Here is an 18,521-nt window from a genome sequence, read left to right as displayed (position 1 = left end):
ATTCAAGTCCCAAAGCCATCTGCTGGCAGAGTTGTTTCTTTTTGGGGGGATGTCAGTCTTTTGCTCTATTTAGACTCTAAACTGATTAGATGAGGCCCACCCTCACATTATGGAGGATAATCTGATTTAAGCAGACACCTCTGATTTAAATGTTTATCTCATCCAAAAACACCCTCACAGAAAAATCCAAAGTAGTGGTTGACCAAATATATGGGCACTGTGACCCAACAAAGTTGACACATAAAATTACCCATCACAATAAAGTATAAACATTTGACCCAACCCTTACACAGGCTTTGGTTTGGAAGTAAGTACATATAAAATCCATTCTTTATGTGGGGTAGCGGTGAAGACATCCCACTTACAGAGGCAAGACAGTGAAGACATCCCACTTACTGCCAGTAGCAGTCCCTTTTTCCTACAGTTTCTGGGGTATGTGCTAGCAATGGTAGCAGAAGGGTCTCCACAGGAGAGGTCATGGCTTTGTCTCATTCTTTAGTCCTCCCAGGAATTCAGTGAACTACCTAATTCCTTAAATACGTTCCTCTTCTGTTTAAACTAGCTGGGGTGGATTCTGTTGTTTACAGCTAAGATCTCTGAAATTCAATAATCATGTTGTATTAGTTATTACTGCCTAACAAATTACCCTAGAACTTAATGGCTTAAAACAGTAACAGACATTTAGTATATCCCAGATTATCTGTAGGTCAAGAGTTTGGGAGTAGCTTGGCTGGGTGGTTCTGGCCCAGGGTCTCTCAGGAGGTTGCAGTCATTTTCTTGGCCAGCACAGTCATCATCTGAAGGCTTGACTGGGGCTGGAGGACCTACTTTCTAGATGGCTTATTCACATGCCTGGTCAGTTGGTGCTGGCTGTTGGCAAGAGGACTCCATTCCTTTTGTGTGGACCTCTCCATATAGCTTCTTGAGTGTTCTCATGGCACGGAGGCTGTCTTTCCCCAGAGAGAGTCATCCAAGAGAGAAAGGTGGATGCCACAATGCTCTTTATGACCTTGGCTATGTGAAATCACATGCTATTAGTGCATCCCACTCTATTTGTTATGAGAAAGTCACTAGGTCCAGCTCTATTCAAAAGGAGAAAAATCCATTTCTACTTTTTGAAGGTGGGGAAGTGTGGGAATACAAAAGAATCTGTAGATGTATTTTTAAATGTTCTATGGTAGCCAGGTTCAAGTTGGCCCCCCAATGATCTTCACCACATAATATTCACACTCTTGTGTATTTTTGTCCTATACTCTATCACAGTTGTTCTCTTTGACCAATGGTCTATGGAGAAGTGGTGGTGTGTCACTTTTGATATTAGGCTATAAAAAGCTCCCACCTCTCTTGTTCTTCCTCTTTCTCCCTGCCTCTCTTGCTCCGGAGGAAGCAAGCAACCATGCAATGAGTGGCCTTATGGAGTAGTCCATCAACTAGAGCATCCAGCTACCAGCCAGCAAGGAACTGAGGCCAGCCAACAGCAAGGTGGAAACATCCTCCAGCCCTCACTGAGCCCATGAGACTGCAGATTCAGGTGACAATTCACACCCTCATGAGATTTCTTGAGACCTTGAGCCAGAACCTTTCCGCTCCTGGATTCCTGACCCGAAGAACCATTGGGAGATCATGTTTGTTGCTTCAAGTTTCTGAGGCTTGGGGGTGATGATTTTTTTTTTTTTTTTTTTTTGATGCTGTAGTAGATAATGAGTACTTCTCCGGACATGTAGCACTATCTAAGCACTATCTAAACTAAGGTTTGCATGTGTATGTGTGGTGATTGTGAGTGTGTGTGGTGAGTGTGAGTGTGTGTGTGCCTTAAAAAGAGAGTGAGAGAATAAAATATAGCTCTACTTAAGTCAACAAAGGCAGGCATGACTATCTTTCAGTCCTCACAGAGTATTCTGATGTTCTCTAGCCACTTGGAAAATCTCAACTAAATCTGAAGTTTAAATTGTTCTTTTTTAAGACTGGAGGCTGCTGCTTACCAAGCTGTTGCCACCAATGTTATGCCAAGCAAAGCCTGGGCAGCCCCTCCCTCAAAATGGTGGGTTGGGGCCATATTGGGCTCCAGTGTGTATTAACAGGCCCTATACTTCAAAAGCAGCAGTGATTCCTCTTTTAACTTCTACTTAGCCTCATTGCTTTAGAAAGTCTGTAGTTACATACTACAACAAGCACCTTGTGGGTGATTCCATCGTATTTTTAGATTTAATAATGAAAACAGACATACAATCTATATATTTTTTCAGTTATTCAAGATAATACAGCCTCCATTTTTTTCAATGAACATTAGATGAGGACTACCATGTGTCAACACCGGCTCAGGCCCTGGACACAGACTTTAAATGTTCTCACACTGCAGGAAGAGAGCACTTGCCATTGGGGCCATGGTGATTCCATGACGGGAATGATAAAGCCCTCCTCTTCTGTTTGGCGAAAAAGCCAGCAGCCTGTCTCCAAGGAGCCCCACAGGGTAACATGTGAATTCCCCCAGGTCCAGGTTCTGGTCATAGAGTTTTGTAAGCAGCACCCTGGGAGCAATTTGTGTCCATAAAAGGGAACATCTATTACCCACACTCATGAGACTCTTGCATAAACCAGAAGGTCAGTTTATTAATTTACAATGAAAATTCTAACTATCACAGGGACCAGGACACTCCTGGTTGCATGTCAAGCCTTCTTCCCTCCTCCCAGCCTCTCCTCTTCCCTTACTTTCATCCCTACTCTGATGAACACGTCGTGAGCATGTCCCATGAGCCAGGCAGAGGGCTGAAGGCTGGAGGAACAGTGGCAGGTGGAACCAAAAGAGTTCCTGCCCTCGGCCTGAGAGGTAGAAGGAAACCCTCATTGAGACGCTCACACAGATGAATGTCAGGTCCCTTTGTGTTTCGTGGAGCCCTTTGAGACTATTATGACCATGAAGGTTCCCGTCGTCAGGACAAGGGGCACTCTCAAACACACACAACACGGTGCACATAATTTCAGGGGATTCTTAGTCACCCTGAAATCCATCTGGAAGTGTGGGGCACAGAAATATCCCCCCTCTGTTGGCAGAACTACATGGGAAACAGCCAAGTCATACCTGGAAGTTTGCTTCAAGATGATGGAGTCAAAACAAGGTGTTACTGAGGTGAATTGAATGTTCAAGGGCATTAGGCTAAGATTGTCCACAACATGTCATAAATGGCTTTGCCACTTGAGATACTCCCTCCATTGGAGGTCTCCCCCGACCTGGAGCAGTGCATGAATGGAGTCCTGTCAGCATTGACCTCTCTTCTCCAAGTGAACAAAGCTGACCAAACCCCACTTTGCTGACTAGTCTCTCTTTACATAGGCCAATACCTTGATCCACCAAGAGCCAACATACCTAGCCTTGGAGTGATACAGTGGCCTTCAGAGAACTCCACATATCTTGTCTCTGATCCATCATGAATAGATTGAAAGCTTATCTTGGTGGAGAGCTGTATCTTTATTACTTGCAAGTTCTTAGAAGCTGTAGTATTCTGGGCCCCTGCAACTTCCAGCTGGCTTTTCCAAGAGCATCTGGAACGTAAGAAAAGGCAGACACCTGGCTCATCAAAATCCTCGCCAGCCTACCTTTCTTCTCCCCACAAGATAAAGCAGGAGTTGACAAACTTTGTCTGTAAAAAGAACCACACAGTAAATATTTTAGGTTTCTTTCATAACTATTCTGTTGTTGAGTGCAAAAAGCAGTTGTAGGTAATACATCTATGAACGAGTACAGTTGTGTTCCAACAAAACCTTCATTACAAAGAGCATTGGGCTGGCCAGATCTGGCCTGTGGTCTGTAGTTTGCTGACCCTGGTCTAGGAGATGATCATCTTCTGGACGGCTTTTCTCCAGTTCCCTCTGCTCTCCTTCACTGGTCTTCCTGAAGGATTTATTTCCACCATATTTCAGAGGATTTGACAGAGAAAATAGTCCTTCTGTGGAAAGAGCAAATAGAAGATTGCTTTCAGCTGAGAAAGGCTCCGTGGCCTCGGTGCTCAGTCCTTCCTGATGTGTACAGCGTGCAGAAATGGTGGAGAAGAAACATCAAATGAACTTGGGGAAACGTGAAGAACGTTTAATCCAAAGAACAGAAGGTTCCAGCAAGGCACCAGGAATGGTTAAGAGCACTACCTCTTCAGTTAGATAATGACATTAATAGTAACAACAACACAACACATATAACATGATTGAACACTGATCCTGTGCCAGACATTCTTCCAGGTGTTTCTCTAGATATCCTATGCGGTGCTGGGTTTGCCTTCCAGCCGCGCATACTTGTGTGACACGGCCTCACCTCTCCTGCCTTAGCTGTGTTAGTTTCTCCATCCATTAAAGGAGGGTGTGAAGTAACCTATGGAAAGCACTCAGCCAGCACCTGACACCCCCTAAGTGCTCAGGGAGAATTAAACCTTTGTTATTCAGATCTGCAGTGGTTGGGGGAGGGATGGGCAGGCTTGTTCTCTGTACCCCAGAGCTTAGCAACAGCCAGGTGAAGGAATCACTGGAACCTCAGGAAAGAGAGACTCCACCCCCAGGAGAAGCTTGCTGACCCAGCGCTTCCAGAATACAGAGTACTGTGGGAAGGCTGTAGATTGTTGTTTTTTTTTTTCCCCTTTTTTAAAGATGTTATTTGTCAGAGAGAGAGAACCAAGAGTACAAGCAGGGGGAGCCGCAGGCAAAGGGAGAAGCAGGGAGCATGGAGCCCGATGGGGGCCTCAATCTCAGGACCCTCAGATCATGGCCTGAGCCACAGGCAAACCGTTGACTGACTGACTGGCCACCCAGGTGTCCCTGTTGTTATTGTTGTATTTTAGATGTCCTTTATTCATCTGAGAGACAGAGAGCCCCCACAAGCAGGGGGAGGGGCAGAGAGAGAAGCAGGCTCTCTGCCAAGCAAGGAGCCTGACCTGGGGCTCTGCCCCAGGACCCTGGGATCAGGATCTGAGCTTAAGGCAGATACTTAACCAAATGAGCCACCCAGGGACCCCTCCACCCTGTCCCTACACCCCACCCTGTCCCTACACCCCTACCTGCCCTGGTTATAGATTCTTGAAGAAAGTGTTCTGTAGTGAAACAGACTTGAGAAATTTTCAAGTCAGCAAAATTAAACAAGTATCTCAACATTGTATTTCTTAAAGCCCTGCATATACTACTGTGGTATAAATCACTAAGAAGGTACTATCATAAACAGCTTTTCCCAGATGTATTTATCCACCAGTTGTTTCTTGCCTCCAGGGAGTCCTTGAGGATTGGTTTGTCACAGAAAATGCTTTAAGAAGATAGAGCTGGAAATGTGAAAATTGATTGGCTAAAGGAGGTAGTGAGCTCCTCATTAAGGGATGTGTGCAAACAAAGGCCACATGCTCAAGGACGGGCGTGTAGAAGGGATCATCTCGTGGTAGATGACAAGGGGACCAAGGGAAGTGAAAGGTGCCTGCCTGTCATTCCCTGCAGGGGGTCTTTAGGCTCTGGGGGCTGTGCTGGATTTCTGTTTCAGCCCTGGAATTTTGGATTTGACTTTGATTGATACCAAGAAAGGAGCCTTTTGGGGTGAAGGGAGGTGCTGGTGTGTTCCGGTTGTCCCAAGTAATGAGGCTGACCACCCCCTGGCTTTGGGGTCCTCTTAGTCTGCTAGGGATCAAGGTGTGGGTCACCAAGGGCAGTGAAATCACATTGTCTGACATAAGGTAGGAGCTCAGGAAATGTTCCTCTTTGTGATCCATTCTAAGTGTCCTGAGATGTCACTAGCCAAGGGCAGATGACATGAACTGAATCCTCTGTTCTGGCTTTGCCACCTTCCAGCGGGGTGGTCCATGCAGCTCCACCTCTCTGGGCCTCCAGTTCCTCATCTGTAAAATGGGAATAATAATCAGTTCTTCTTCATCCTGTGATGAGGATCCCTAGGCTCTCGGCTTTCGCTGGACACAACACCACGCATCGAGGCTCCGGCTGCCCTCAGGGCAGGGCACACAGCACCATCTCAGAAACTTTAAGCATCTGCCCCCAGGAGCAGTCTCCAGTCAGAGGCAGCAGGCTCCGGGTGACAAATGGCCCATCAGCCTGGTCCTGAGGGCAGGCAGTTCTGGGAGGAGGTTTGGAGGGGTCACCTTACTAATTCACCTTGTATCAACATTTCCCCATTCCTGGCTATCTTTCACCGTTCCCTCCCCCAGCTCCTGAGATCATCTCTTAAAGAAACTTAGATCCTAGATCCTAAGATCCTAGATCCTTTTCTCGGGCTTTGGTTTTGGGGGAACCCAAATGAAGACAGGATGTCTGGCTATGGTAAATGCTCAGGAATTATTCACTGTTACTGAAAAGTTGAGCCTGGCCCACCTTCTGATCTCCATCCCACTACCACCCACGTGTAAGTGTGTACACAGGCACACACACACATATGCACACACACATTCTTACACCAGTGACTCTAAGGCTACTGGATGTCTTGTGCTCTCAATCCTGGTTAAGACGTGCTAAAATTTCCCGTCCACCCAGAGCAGTAGGAGCAATCTGGTGACTAAAACCCTTCCAATCCCCTTGTTTTCAACTCAGTGTGGACCCAGCTACAAGATGTTATAGGCTAAAATCAGGATTATTCTCTTTCTACTTGACCAGTCCTGTTCTCCCGTTCTCCTACCACTCTTTGCTCCTTGCTGGAATTTTCCCGGTCATCTCTAGAAAGGACCAGTTCGGAAGCTGACCTTGTTGATAAAGGCCAGGAACACTGAACACAAGCAGGGGGCTGTTTTCGAGAACTGGAGATGTGTGCGGTCATCAAAGAAGGTATTTGTCCAGAGGAGTGGCAGGGATGTACCTTCTGCTTCTGACCTCCCTTGTGGGAGTAACTAGTTCTAGAACTTTTTTCTGCACAATGAGCAGAGCTTGTCTGCTTATGACACTGGAGTCCCGCCTGACAGCGCCCACCCCACACCCCGGCCATTTAATCATCTCTCAGGTTCAAGGAATGTCTTTGTTAAAAACTCACAGTTCGTTTGTTATCACGCTTCTCAACTTCCTGGACAACGGGGTACTTTGTGGGAACCCCAGACCATTATGACTCTGTTGGAAACCCCCTCCCCAGCTCCCTCTCTGTGCTGCCCCTCTCTCCTCAGGAGCACAGTGTGAAGTGTCCTTGGCAGTCCCCGCTCAGGGACTGCTCAGCCGCATATCTGGGCGTGCCCCCTCCCAGGCCCTGCTGAGAGTATTGTGCGTTAGTTGGAGGAGTTTTCCAGTAACAGAGGGTGACCTACAAATGAATAAGTTATCTCTTGATCTAGTTTAGTAGGTAATGATGACAGAGAATGTTCATTTACAGTAAAGCAGAGAGAACAGTTTGGTATTACAAACATGAACAGAGGCACAGAGGAGGAGACTGGGCCTCAGGGGTAGAAAGTTCTGAGATCGAATCTAGCTGTCACACTTAACTTGCTGTGTGTTTTGGGCAACTTGCTGAACATCTCTGGGTATCAATTTCTTAATCATTATAAATAGGGCAGATTATACTATGCAGACATCTTTTTTTTCCTTTTTCTTCTTTTCTTCTGTCTGTCCATAGGAATGACATCTTCTGGTAATAGCAATGGTGGAAGTTAGAATATTCCTTGAGTGGGGCCCAGGCCTGGCCAATAAAACAGGCAGGATTCCTTCTTAGGATTGTGAACATTTTATTGATTGATAGATTGATTTGAGAGAAAGAGAGCACAGGGAGGAAGAGGGGCAGAGGGAGAGGGAGAAGCTGGCTCCCTGATGAGCACAGAGCCCAGTGCGGGACTCTATCCCAGTACTCTGAGATCAGCACCTGAGCCAAAGGCAGCTTCTTAACCAACTGAGCCACCCTGGCACCCTCTTCTTAGGATTTTGTATGTAAATGCTGGAAGAAAGACCCTTTCTTTTTTCTGTGCTGAAGGGAAATGATCAAAGTCTGCAGCTGTGGGTAGAAGCTCCCTGTCTTCCTATGGCCTCTGCCCTTGCCCCCCTTCCCCTCCCTCCTTTCTTCTAATGTGGGGAGAAAATAAAGCCACACTCAAAAGCAGATCTGTAAGGAGGGAATCCCAACAGCATGTGTTTACGTTTCTTTTGAATTCTCTTTTGTAACTGTTACTACTTTTTTATTTTGATTTTGGTTTTGTGACTAAAAACAGGAGTGTCTTTCATGTGTGTTGTGTCAACTTTTCTCGATGAATAAAATGAGGTCAAGGGAGGCCATGTCCCCGCCTCAAAACTTCCGGCATCATGGGATTCAGACTCAAGAATGGAGCTCCTGGATTCATGGCCCTCGTGGTGCCTCAGTTCTCTGTTAGGCCAGTTGGATACCTCCGAGACTGTTTAGAAGGGTAATTCCCAAGGTCCCTAGAAGTTGTCTCCCTAACCTTGCTGTAAATCCTTCTTATCTTATCCTCTACCCCTCATCAAGCCAATGGTGACGGGAATACCACTAGGGTACTGATTCCTCTGTGCTCTCCTCTTGATGCTTCTTAGGGAGCTGGTAAAGCAGACAACTAATTTAAAATCCTTGATGAATTGCTTTTAAGACCTTCTTTCATCAGAAGGAAAAGGGTTTCAGGTATCTTAGGAGAATGGATTAGAGAAAGGGATAATGTATGGCAAAGATTCCAAAGGAAGGAAAATAGTACAGCAGGGAGAGTTCAGTGCTCCTGGAGAGAGACTGCATCAGTTTTAGAATGATCATCCTCTCTCTGGGGTCGTGTTCCCCTTCTCGGTGTTCCTTTGAATCAACACTGTAGCCATTCCCTCTACTTCTCCAAAGCTACAGAATCTTCCTTCTGCTGTAAAGGCTAAAAATGCAACCCACTTTCTCAGTTTGCTTGTAGCTAAAATATGTGACCTATTCCTGACCAGTTAGACATCATGGGGACTCTGGTGGAGTTGCTTCTGGGAGGGTCCTTCCTCCTTGGTGAAAGAGAGAGGCACAGGGGAAAGTCGTTTTTATTTATGGTTTCGAATGTGGTAATATAGAGACATGATGATTGGAGCTGTTGCAGCTATCTTGCCATCATAAGGAGACATGTCTAAGACAGAGGCCAACAAACTAAGAATTATGTATGGAGATGTAAAAAGGCAGGGTCCTAGATGGGACCCATTTATCTACCGAAATAATCATGGTACAGCCCAACCACTGGGTTTTTTGTTATAGAAGATGGTAAATAGTCTTTATTGTTTAAACCACATTTAATTGGGTGCTTTCTTTCTTGCAACCCCCTATCATTCTATTACTGTGTCTCAGACTTGTTTCCAAGCAGTTTCCTTAATGGAATATAATTTTGTCTCTAAAACAAAGTTGTATTTTTTTTAAATATTAGTTTGTATTTTTTTAATTACTGGTTTGTTTTTTTTTTAAGATTTTATTTATTTATTTGAGAGAAGGAGAATGAGCAGTGGGGAGGGCAGAGTGGGAGAGAGAGAGAGAAGCAGATTCCCTACTGAACAGGAAGCCTAATGTAGGGCTCGATCCCAGGACGTGGGGATCACGACCTGAGCCAAAGGCAGACACTTAACCGACTGAGCCACCCAGGTGCCCCATTTCTGGAGGTTCTATTTGATTTTTTTTCAAATCTACTGGGTGACTTGATAGTTTCCTGTCCATGTAGATATCTTTGAACTTATCTTTTATATCTGTAAACGTATTATGCATGCCTAGTTTATAACCTATTCCTGATAATTCTAACATGTAAACTCTTTGCAAGACTATTTCTACTGGCTGCTGTTTCTGCTTGTTCTTATAGATAGTGCCTTTTTTCTTTTTATCCCCAGTTATCTTTGACTGCTTCCTGCTCATGTACCTGAAGAATCATTGTAGGAGTGATCTGAGGTCTTCCTCCAGAGAGGATGTGTGTCTGCATTTGTCAGGTGCTTGGGGGCCACCTTAAACCAGGTATATTGTTTGAGGTTGCCTGGATCACCAGACACAGAATCCTGGCTACAAATCCACGAGGCCTGGGTTATTTCTTGTTCACTACTTCCCTAGGTGTGTAGGGCCGTGGGGTTCCCTGTTTTTATAGAGCAGGTCTCTAATTTGACTGCCCTTTTGTTTTCTGCCTCTCTTATCCCACAAGACCATCGAAACAAAAGTTCAAATTACTGGAATCCACTAACGCTCTTGGTTCAGAAGTGACTTCCGTACTCTGCTTATCTGTTGGGTGCTTATCTGTTTGGCTTCAATTTTGTTCTGGTAGTGTCTTACTGTATAATAAACTCTTACATGTTTGGAAGATCCTCAATTTATTCAACAAGTTTTCTTGTTTCCCAAAGGATGGCTGGTCCAAATAGCCTAACACACAAATGGAAATTTTTCTTTGTCACGTGGCCAAGTTCTCTGCCAATGATTAAACTGTGTCTTCAGGGTCCTCGCCACTTGGTTTTTCCTGTCCATGTGTCTGGCATCTACGTGCCTTTGTCTTCTGATGGCTTTGTCCTGCTCTTGATTTTCTTACCCTCGTGATTTCTAACCTTCAACCTGATTTTTTTCTTGCCCTGATCCCTGAGACTTGTTTATTCCAACTTCTACTGGGTTTTCTGTACTGACTTGGGTAGTAATAGGGTTCCAGCTACTCTCCAAGCTCCTGACTCTTCAGCGCAGCCTGGATCCAGAACTCTATGATATTTGCCAGCATTGGCCCCTCATGTGCCTCCTTTCCTCGTAAGCCTCTTGGCTACCCATCTGACCTTGACCCTTCTGATTAATTTTCTTTTCCTTTCTAGAGTCATCTACTGCCTTGGCATCATCTACCCAGTTCATGGCAGCATCTTGGGCTCCCATTGATTATTTTAAGTAGATGCACTTAAGGCTGAGTCTATTTAATTATCTTGATCAGATATAGGACTGCACTGTGGGGGATCCTCATGATTGTTTTATTCTGATGAGGAAGTCTCAGATTTTAATTTTTCTTTAAAATGTAGAAGGCCAAAATTTATGATAAAAAAAGAAACTGAAAATGGTCCAAAAAACCCCATCAGACCTCTTTTAAGACTTTTATTTGGGTGTTAAGAGTCTATTTGGCCACCTACAAGAAAAAGACAGTTAAGTATAACGACAGAGGGCATAGTCTTATAAATCCAGTGGGCCCAGGCTTAATCCCATTTTCACCCCTTGTTAGCTCTGTGGATTTGTACAATTCATCCTACTCTTCTTAATGTCTATTTCCTCACCCATAAAATGGTGCTAATATTTCCTTCTCCATGAGGTTGTTATGGGCAAAAAGAGATAAAAGGCATGTTTAGCACAGTACCTGTAGTCCATAATCACTCCATTAAAGAGGCATTACCATTATTATTGTTATTATTAGCAGTGGTAAGGTCTGCCTCCCCTCCAAATATTTCACAAACTGGGTTGTCATGCGACTGTTCATCCTTTATCCCATCCTGTAATCTCCACCACCTGAAGCTTGACTTCATTAAGCAACAGTGTGGTGGTAATTATTCCCAAATGGCCTTGGCTAAACCACATGGGTTCCTCTGGATCTTACGTGGTCAGATTTGTTTAATGAGGTGACTGCTAGAAATAAGTCCTGTTGGATGAGGTTCGGGGTTGTGTTATGAGACAAGTTACACTCACAGTTGAAAAACATCTTGGTTTTTTCATCTCCAAGAGTTGTTTTCCAGAAGACAGGAGACCCAGCAGTAGACAAAGATAATTAGGCTCCTGGTAGGACATCAATGTGCATGGCCTTAAGGATCTTTGGTATAGACACTGAAAGATTTTAAGGCGAAATGGGTCACATCCAACCTCCCCATTTGCCAGGTGAGAAACCAAGACTCAGAGATATGGAATGACCTTCCCAGGGCCACGCAATCCCTTGATAGCAAAGGAAGAACAAGAATTCAGATCCTGGGTCTCCAATAAACCAACCATGTGGCAGGCCAGATGTCATGATGTAAAAGATGTCTGCAAATACATCTACAAATTCTTTGACATTTTATCCTTCGAAAGATAGGGTGTCATTCCCTTCCACTTCAATATGGGCTATACTTAGTGACTCACTTCTCATGCACAGAATGTGAGGAAGTAACACTATGTGATTCCTGAGGTTGGGTCATAAAAAGAACATAATTTTTCCTGATTATCTCTCTCAGTCCAGCTGCCATGGTTCAAGGACCCTTAAGGGGAAGTCTACTGGGGAATAACTGAGGCCTATCACCAAGACCCAGTACCAACTTGCCAGCCATATGACTGAGCCACCTTGAAAGCTGATTTTCTAGTCCCAACAGAGCCTTCAGATGTCTGTGGCCCCAGCAGACATCTTTTCTGCAACCACAGGACATATGCTAGGCCAGAACCATGTAGTCGGGTTCCTCTCCAATTTCTGACTCACAGAAACTATGGGAGATGCTACATATTTATTGTTATCCTAAGCTATTGGATTTTGAGGTGATCGTTAAACAGTACTAGATAACTAATATACTAAGGTAACTAATACTAATATTTAAATTAATACAAATGTTGACTAAAAACTTTTTGAGTTAGAAGTGATAAAAATGCAGCTCACCTATAAAGGAAAAAAAAGAGTGCGCGCAAGAGAAAGAGAATTATTATTGGTCTCCAAAGACTAGCTTTAGGCATGCCATGTTGTCAAATGACATCATCAGGATTATTTTTCTCTTTCATGGCTTCTCTTTGCTGGCTCCATTCTCTCCATTTTTTTTTTTTTTTTTTAAGATTTTACTTATTTATTTGACAGACAGAGATCACAAGTAGACAGAGAAAGAGGAGGAAGCAGTCTCCCCGCCAAGCAGAGAGCCCAGTGCGGGGCTTGATCCCAGGATCCTGGGATCATGACCTGAGCCGAAGGCAGAGACTTTAACCCACTGAGCCACCCAGGCAGCCCTCTATTCCTTCTTTCTACAAAGATGCATTCTCTACACAGTATTGGTTAGCCCCACTAAAAGCAACCCAGGGTTTCTTCATCCCAACTTAATGGCCCTAAAAGAAACAGAGGGCTTCTCTCCTCCAATAGTCATGGACATACCCAGGAAAGACTCTAATGGCCAAGTTCGGTTCCCATGCCTGTGCCTGAACCACTCACTGTGGCTAGAGAAATGGGGTAGTATGACAGGTACCAGTACCTTGGCCACAACTAACTTGTTTCCCACAGTGTGATCCATGGACCAGCAGGAAAGCATCAGCTCGGGCTTTGTTTGCAATGCCAGATTTTGACCCCTCTCTAGCATCCCTGGATCAGAATCTGTATTTTCTCTTTACAAAATCTCCAGGGAATTTGTATACACATTAAAATTTGAGAAGCACTATTCTAATAAAATTTATTTCCCAGCGAAAATAATCTTTCCTTCTTCTCATCTCCTCTGTCAATTTACACACCCCTACCTGTTTTGTTTTTATTTTTAAAAAAGATTTTGTTTATTTATTTGACATACAGTGAGAGACAGTGAGAGAGGGAACACAAGCGGGGTTGGGGGGTGGAATGGGAGAGGAAGAAGGAGGCTTCCCACAGAGCAGGGACCCTGAAGCCGGGTTGGATCCCAGGACCCTAAGTCGAAGGTAGGTACTTCATGACTGAGCCACCCAGGTGCCCCAACCCCTACCTTTTTTTATCTTTTAACCCTCTTATATATATTTTTGTGCACATCTTCTCTTTTCCACCACACTTGGGTCCTTAAGGACAGAGTCTAATGTCTGATGGACAGTGTCCACTTCTGTAAGATGGAGATAATGTGGGGCGCCTGGGTGGCTCGGTTGGTTAAGCAGCCAGCTCTTGATTTTGGCCCAGGCCATGATCTCAGGGTTGTGAGATCCATGTTGGGCTCTGTGCTGGGCCTGGGGCCTGCTTGGGATTCTCTGTCTCCCTCTCCTTTTGCCCCTCCTTCCCCACTCAAATGCACATGTTCTCTCTTTCTAAAAACATTTTAAGAAAAAATAAAAGTAAAAATAAAATGGAGGTAATGCGTTCACCTTAGAAGGGAGTTCATGGGGGCTGGATGGAATCACACCCATGGGTGGACAGCACAGTCCGTGTTGTCACCGATGCACAATCCTGAGAGCTAGGACTCCCCACTTTGCTTGGCTTACCAAGCACAGTGCTAGGCCCTCTATTATGTCTTCCCATTGAAGCCTCACAAAAGCTCACAGCTCTATTAGGGAAACAGGCAGTTTGAAATTTTCGGTATTTAGACAAGTTCTAAAATTCTTCATTTAGAAATCAGGACATGAAGCAAGGTGACAACACGAATTAAGTGATTGAGGCAGGATTTGAGCCCAGAGTGGTTGACTCCATGATCTAGTTCTTAATCGCTCTGCTCTATTGGGTTGCATAAGGAAGTCTTTCATCCGTTATTTGTTAGATTAAAGAGTAAAAGTCCTGGGCTCCCTAAAACAAGGATCACGAGATCCAGACCAACTCCGGCCAGGCCAGTGATAGTAACTGAGAGACAAAGGTCAAGCTAAGGAAACAGTCTCTTCCGTCTTTCCGATAAGTGGGTCAAGCAGGTATGATGATAAATGGCAGGTGACCTTCACCTCCCCTCGCGGAGACAAAAGAACAGAGGCGGCCCTGGGAGCTGGAGAGCACGTGGGTGGTCTGAGAGGGCGGAGCCCCTCTACCCCCCACCCCACCAGCCTGCGTGGATATGGCTCCTGGATGGCTCATGCCAGGCGGCTGCCCAGATAAGACAGCCCCGAGCCATACACAGCAGTAAGTATGAGGAATCTGGCCTCTGAGAAGGTGGACCCAGTGTCATCAGATCTTGTTTGTTCAAACAAAGCCAGATATCTGGACTTTTATGTGAAATCCTGGACTTCAATATTGGTGAATAATTTATTTTCTAGAAGTGCATGGGCCCATACATGGGGATGGGGGTCCTGGTGGGAGGCAGGGCATCATGGGGATGGTAGAGGAACCAGACTATAGCCTCTGTCCTAGACTGTACAGGGAAATCTATAGTGATTTTTGTTTACTAAACCAGTATAAAAACAAATTGGAGGGGGAAGGAAAAAGGAAAGAAGGAAGGGAGAAGAATGCTGGCTTCTTGGGCAGGGTGTCAAGCAGAGAGGCAGAAGACAGCTTTCAGCTGGGGAGGGAAGGGGAGAAAGAGGAGGGGCTCTCAGTGGCTAATCGTCCCAAGGGCCACAGCTTTCAATGGGGAGTCCCTGCCACCAACCAGTGCCGCCAAGGGCCAACCCAGCTAATCAACTTTTTTTTTTCTTTTTTTTATCACCTTGGAGGCCCTCTCTGTCTTTGTTCAGCTGTAATCTTTCTTAATTAGATAATTGAAATAATCATCCAATTAAGTTGGTTCGCGTGGCCCCCCTTACTGGAGGACTTGCTGAATCCAGCTGGCTTCTCATTTCCGCTGACTCTGTTTCTCGCCTCACGCAGGGTCTGAAACAGGTCTCAAGCTGTTTTCTTTCCTCTCTTTCAGTTTGCCGTTTCAGTTCATAGGAGCTACAACTGAAGTTCATTTCTGGCTGATGTCAAAACAGGCTCCCTAAGCAACTAAAGCCAAAAGTCAGAGCTGGCCCCATCCCAGTGGTGGGCGAGAGTTTCAGGCTCACGGGAATTTGGATCCGTGTTCTGTCATTTACTGGCGGGGTGACCTTGAATGTGGGCACTGATCTTAGAGAGGTGCGGTTTCCTCATCTCTGAAATAGGAATAAAAATAGACCTTACCCACAGGCAGGATTGCTGTGTTACTGAACTGAGATCATGTAAGTGAGGCCATCAGCCCTGTGAGCACTCAGTACATGTGTGGGTTTTTTTAAAACATGGAAAAGGAGGGGCACCTGGGTGGCTCAGTGGGTTAAAGCCTCTGCCTTCGGCTCAGGTCCTGATCCCAGGATCCTGGGATTGAGCCCCACATTGGGCTCTCTGCTCAGCAGGGAGCCTGCTTCCTCCTCTCTCTCTCTCTGTCTGCCTCTCTGCCTGCTTGAGATCTCTGTCTGTCAAATAAATAAAAATAAATAATCCAAAAAAAAAAAAAAAAGCAAACATGGAAAAGGATGTATTCTTTTTTTAAAAAATATCTAATATTTTATTTATTTATATGAGAGAGAGAGAGTGCGAGAGCACAAGCAGGGGGAGAGGGAAAAGCAACCTTCCCGCTGAGCAGGCAGCCAGACACAGGGCTCGATTCCAGGACTCAGATCATGACCCCAGCTAAGGGCAATTACTTAACCGACTAAGCCACCCAGGAGCCCCTAAAAGGATGTATTCTTAATATCTCGAAGTGTTATATCCCATCTTTGAAATAGAAAGAGAAAAGGAGCACCTGGGTGGCTTAGGCAGTTAAGTCTCCAGCTCTTGATTTCTGCTCAGGTGCTGATCTCAGGGTCATGAGATCTAGCCCATGGTCAGTTGGCTTCCGCACTGGGCGGGGAGTCTGCTTCTCTCCCTCTCCCTCTGCCCTCCCCTCCCCCCATTCTCTCTCTAATTCTATCTCTCTCTCTCAAATAAACAACTCTTTAAAAAAAAATAAATAAATTATAGAAAAAAAGAAATAGAGGAAAGAAAAAAAGAGGGGTGTCATAGAGAGAGAAAAGATGTAAATGATGCCAGCGATTCTGTGCCTATTTGGTATGCTTAGACGGTGGGTGTTTCTATGCTAATCTAATATCTTCATCCTGGCTTCCTTCCAGTTACCTCTAAAACCCATCCATGAGGTTTAGAGATAAAAGGCTTTCCCTTCAGACCCATCTTCCCTAAAGGAAATTGCAAGGCAGTATTCCCTTCCCCTGCCTGCCGCATTGGAAGGTCCATGTGGGCGGGGCTGTGTCTGCTGTGGGCATCATGGTCTCCTGAGGGAGTGACCAAGAAATAATTGTTAAATAATTACCTGTTGAGCATGGAAGGATTGTTCTCTAAAAGGACATCCAAACCAGTTTCATATAGTAACACTTTAAAACATTTTAAAACAAAAATATAAGGGAGCGCCGGGGTGGCTCCATCGGTTAAGTGACTGCCTTCGGCTCTGGTCATGATCCTTGGGATTGAGTCCGGCATTAGGCTCCCTGCTCTGCTGCTCTGTGGAGAGTCTGCTTCTCCCTCTCCCTCTGCCTGCGGCTCCCCTTGTTCGTGCCCTTGCGCGCGCTCTCTCTCTGTCCGTTAAAATAGATTAATAAAATCTTAAAAAAAAAAAAGCACACACAAAAAACAAGGATATAATACATGTAACACATTAGCTAAGAATGGAGAAAAATCTAGAAAAGAGCTTGTATTACTAGGAGCACAGAGTAAAGCAAAAAAACATTTGTGACTCGAAAACCCAAACTTTTCAGGCTTTACCTTAACCACTTAAAACGCTGACTAGTCCAAAGCCAGGCAGCCAGCAAGCCTAGTGGATCTCCCTTGGCTCAGCCTTAGCTGTATTTCTTTCTTTAGGGCAGACTCCTGGAAACTCATTCTCCCTCATTTCAGAGGAGTCAGGGATTGGAAGAGAATGACTGCAGCTCTGTGCAGAGCATATTTTTTTAATGCTTTTTAATCTTTTAAAAATTACACAAGGGGTACATCATTTTTTTTTTTTCAAACGGGAAAAATGCCCATAAGTAAAAAAGAAAAAATGGATTTTCAAAGATTGTTTTTTAATGGTGTATTTTTTTTCCCCAGGAGCGGACTTTTACAAAGTAGTAATCTTCGGCTCCCATACAGGGTCACAATGTGCTTTTGCAAAACTAAAATATTCTTATATTCTTAGTGCTTTGCTCTGGAGTTCAGCTGTGGATAAAGGGATTGCAAATTCCCATTTCTTCGAACATATGGGCAGATCAATACTTTCCAAGGTTGGATTGCTGGACTTTGGCCAGAGAGGACTGTTTGATGTTGAGTATAGTGGGAAGTCAGAACATGTTCCAGACAACTGGCCAGTCACTAACTTTCTGAACATACGCCCCCTATTTCTGCTTCTGTGACATAGTGCATACTCAGTGGGGTGGCCATAGTCTGAGGGAGCCCTCAGTGATCCTCCGCTCTTGGCATTCACATGTTTGTATGGGGCTGGGTTATATCATCAGTGAGATATTGTAGAGAAGATGGAGTGTGGCTTCGAAAGCGAAGTTATAAAAGTCATTGCAGTTTCTGCTTTGCTCTTTCTTGGAACACTTGCTCTGGGGGGAGGCAACATGGTGGCCATGCTGTGAAGATGCCCACATGGTGAGGAACTCCTGCCCACATGGTGAGGAACTCCTGCCCACAGGAGAGTGAGCCAGTGAGCCATCATGGAAACAGACCTTCTATCCCCACTCAGGCCTTCACACCACAACATCCCCGGCCTGGATCTTGGTTACACCCTGCACCACAACCACCCAGCTAGGTCACTTTCGAATTCCTGACCCACAGAGCTGTGTAAGCTAAGCTTTATTGTTTTCTGGTTTGAAGCTGTTAGGTTTTGTAGTAAATATGTGATGCAACAATAGGTCATTTATGACCCATCTATGCAGAAGGCTTACTCCTTTCCTCTCCAAATTTACTCTCTCAAGGGTCCGGGCAAATTCTTTCTGCCTGGATTCTCTAGCCCTGTCACCATGTCTGTCCTTCTTCTGTGGCATT

The sequence above is a fragment of the Mustela lutreola genome, chromosome 2 (assembly GCF_030435805.1).
Source record: "Mustela lutreola isolate mMusLut2 chromosome 2, mMusLut2.pri, whole genome shotgun sequence".
In the NCBI taxonomy this organism is placed as follows: Eukaryota; Metazoa; Chordata; class Mammalia; order Carnivora; family Mustelidae; genus Mustela; species Mustela lutreola.
This window is presented reverse-complemented; position numbering follows the sequence as displayed.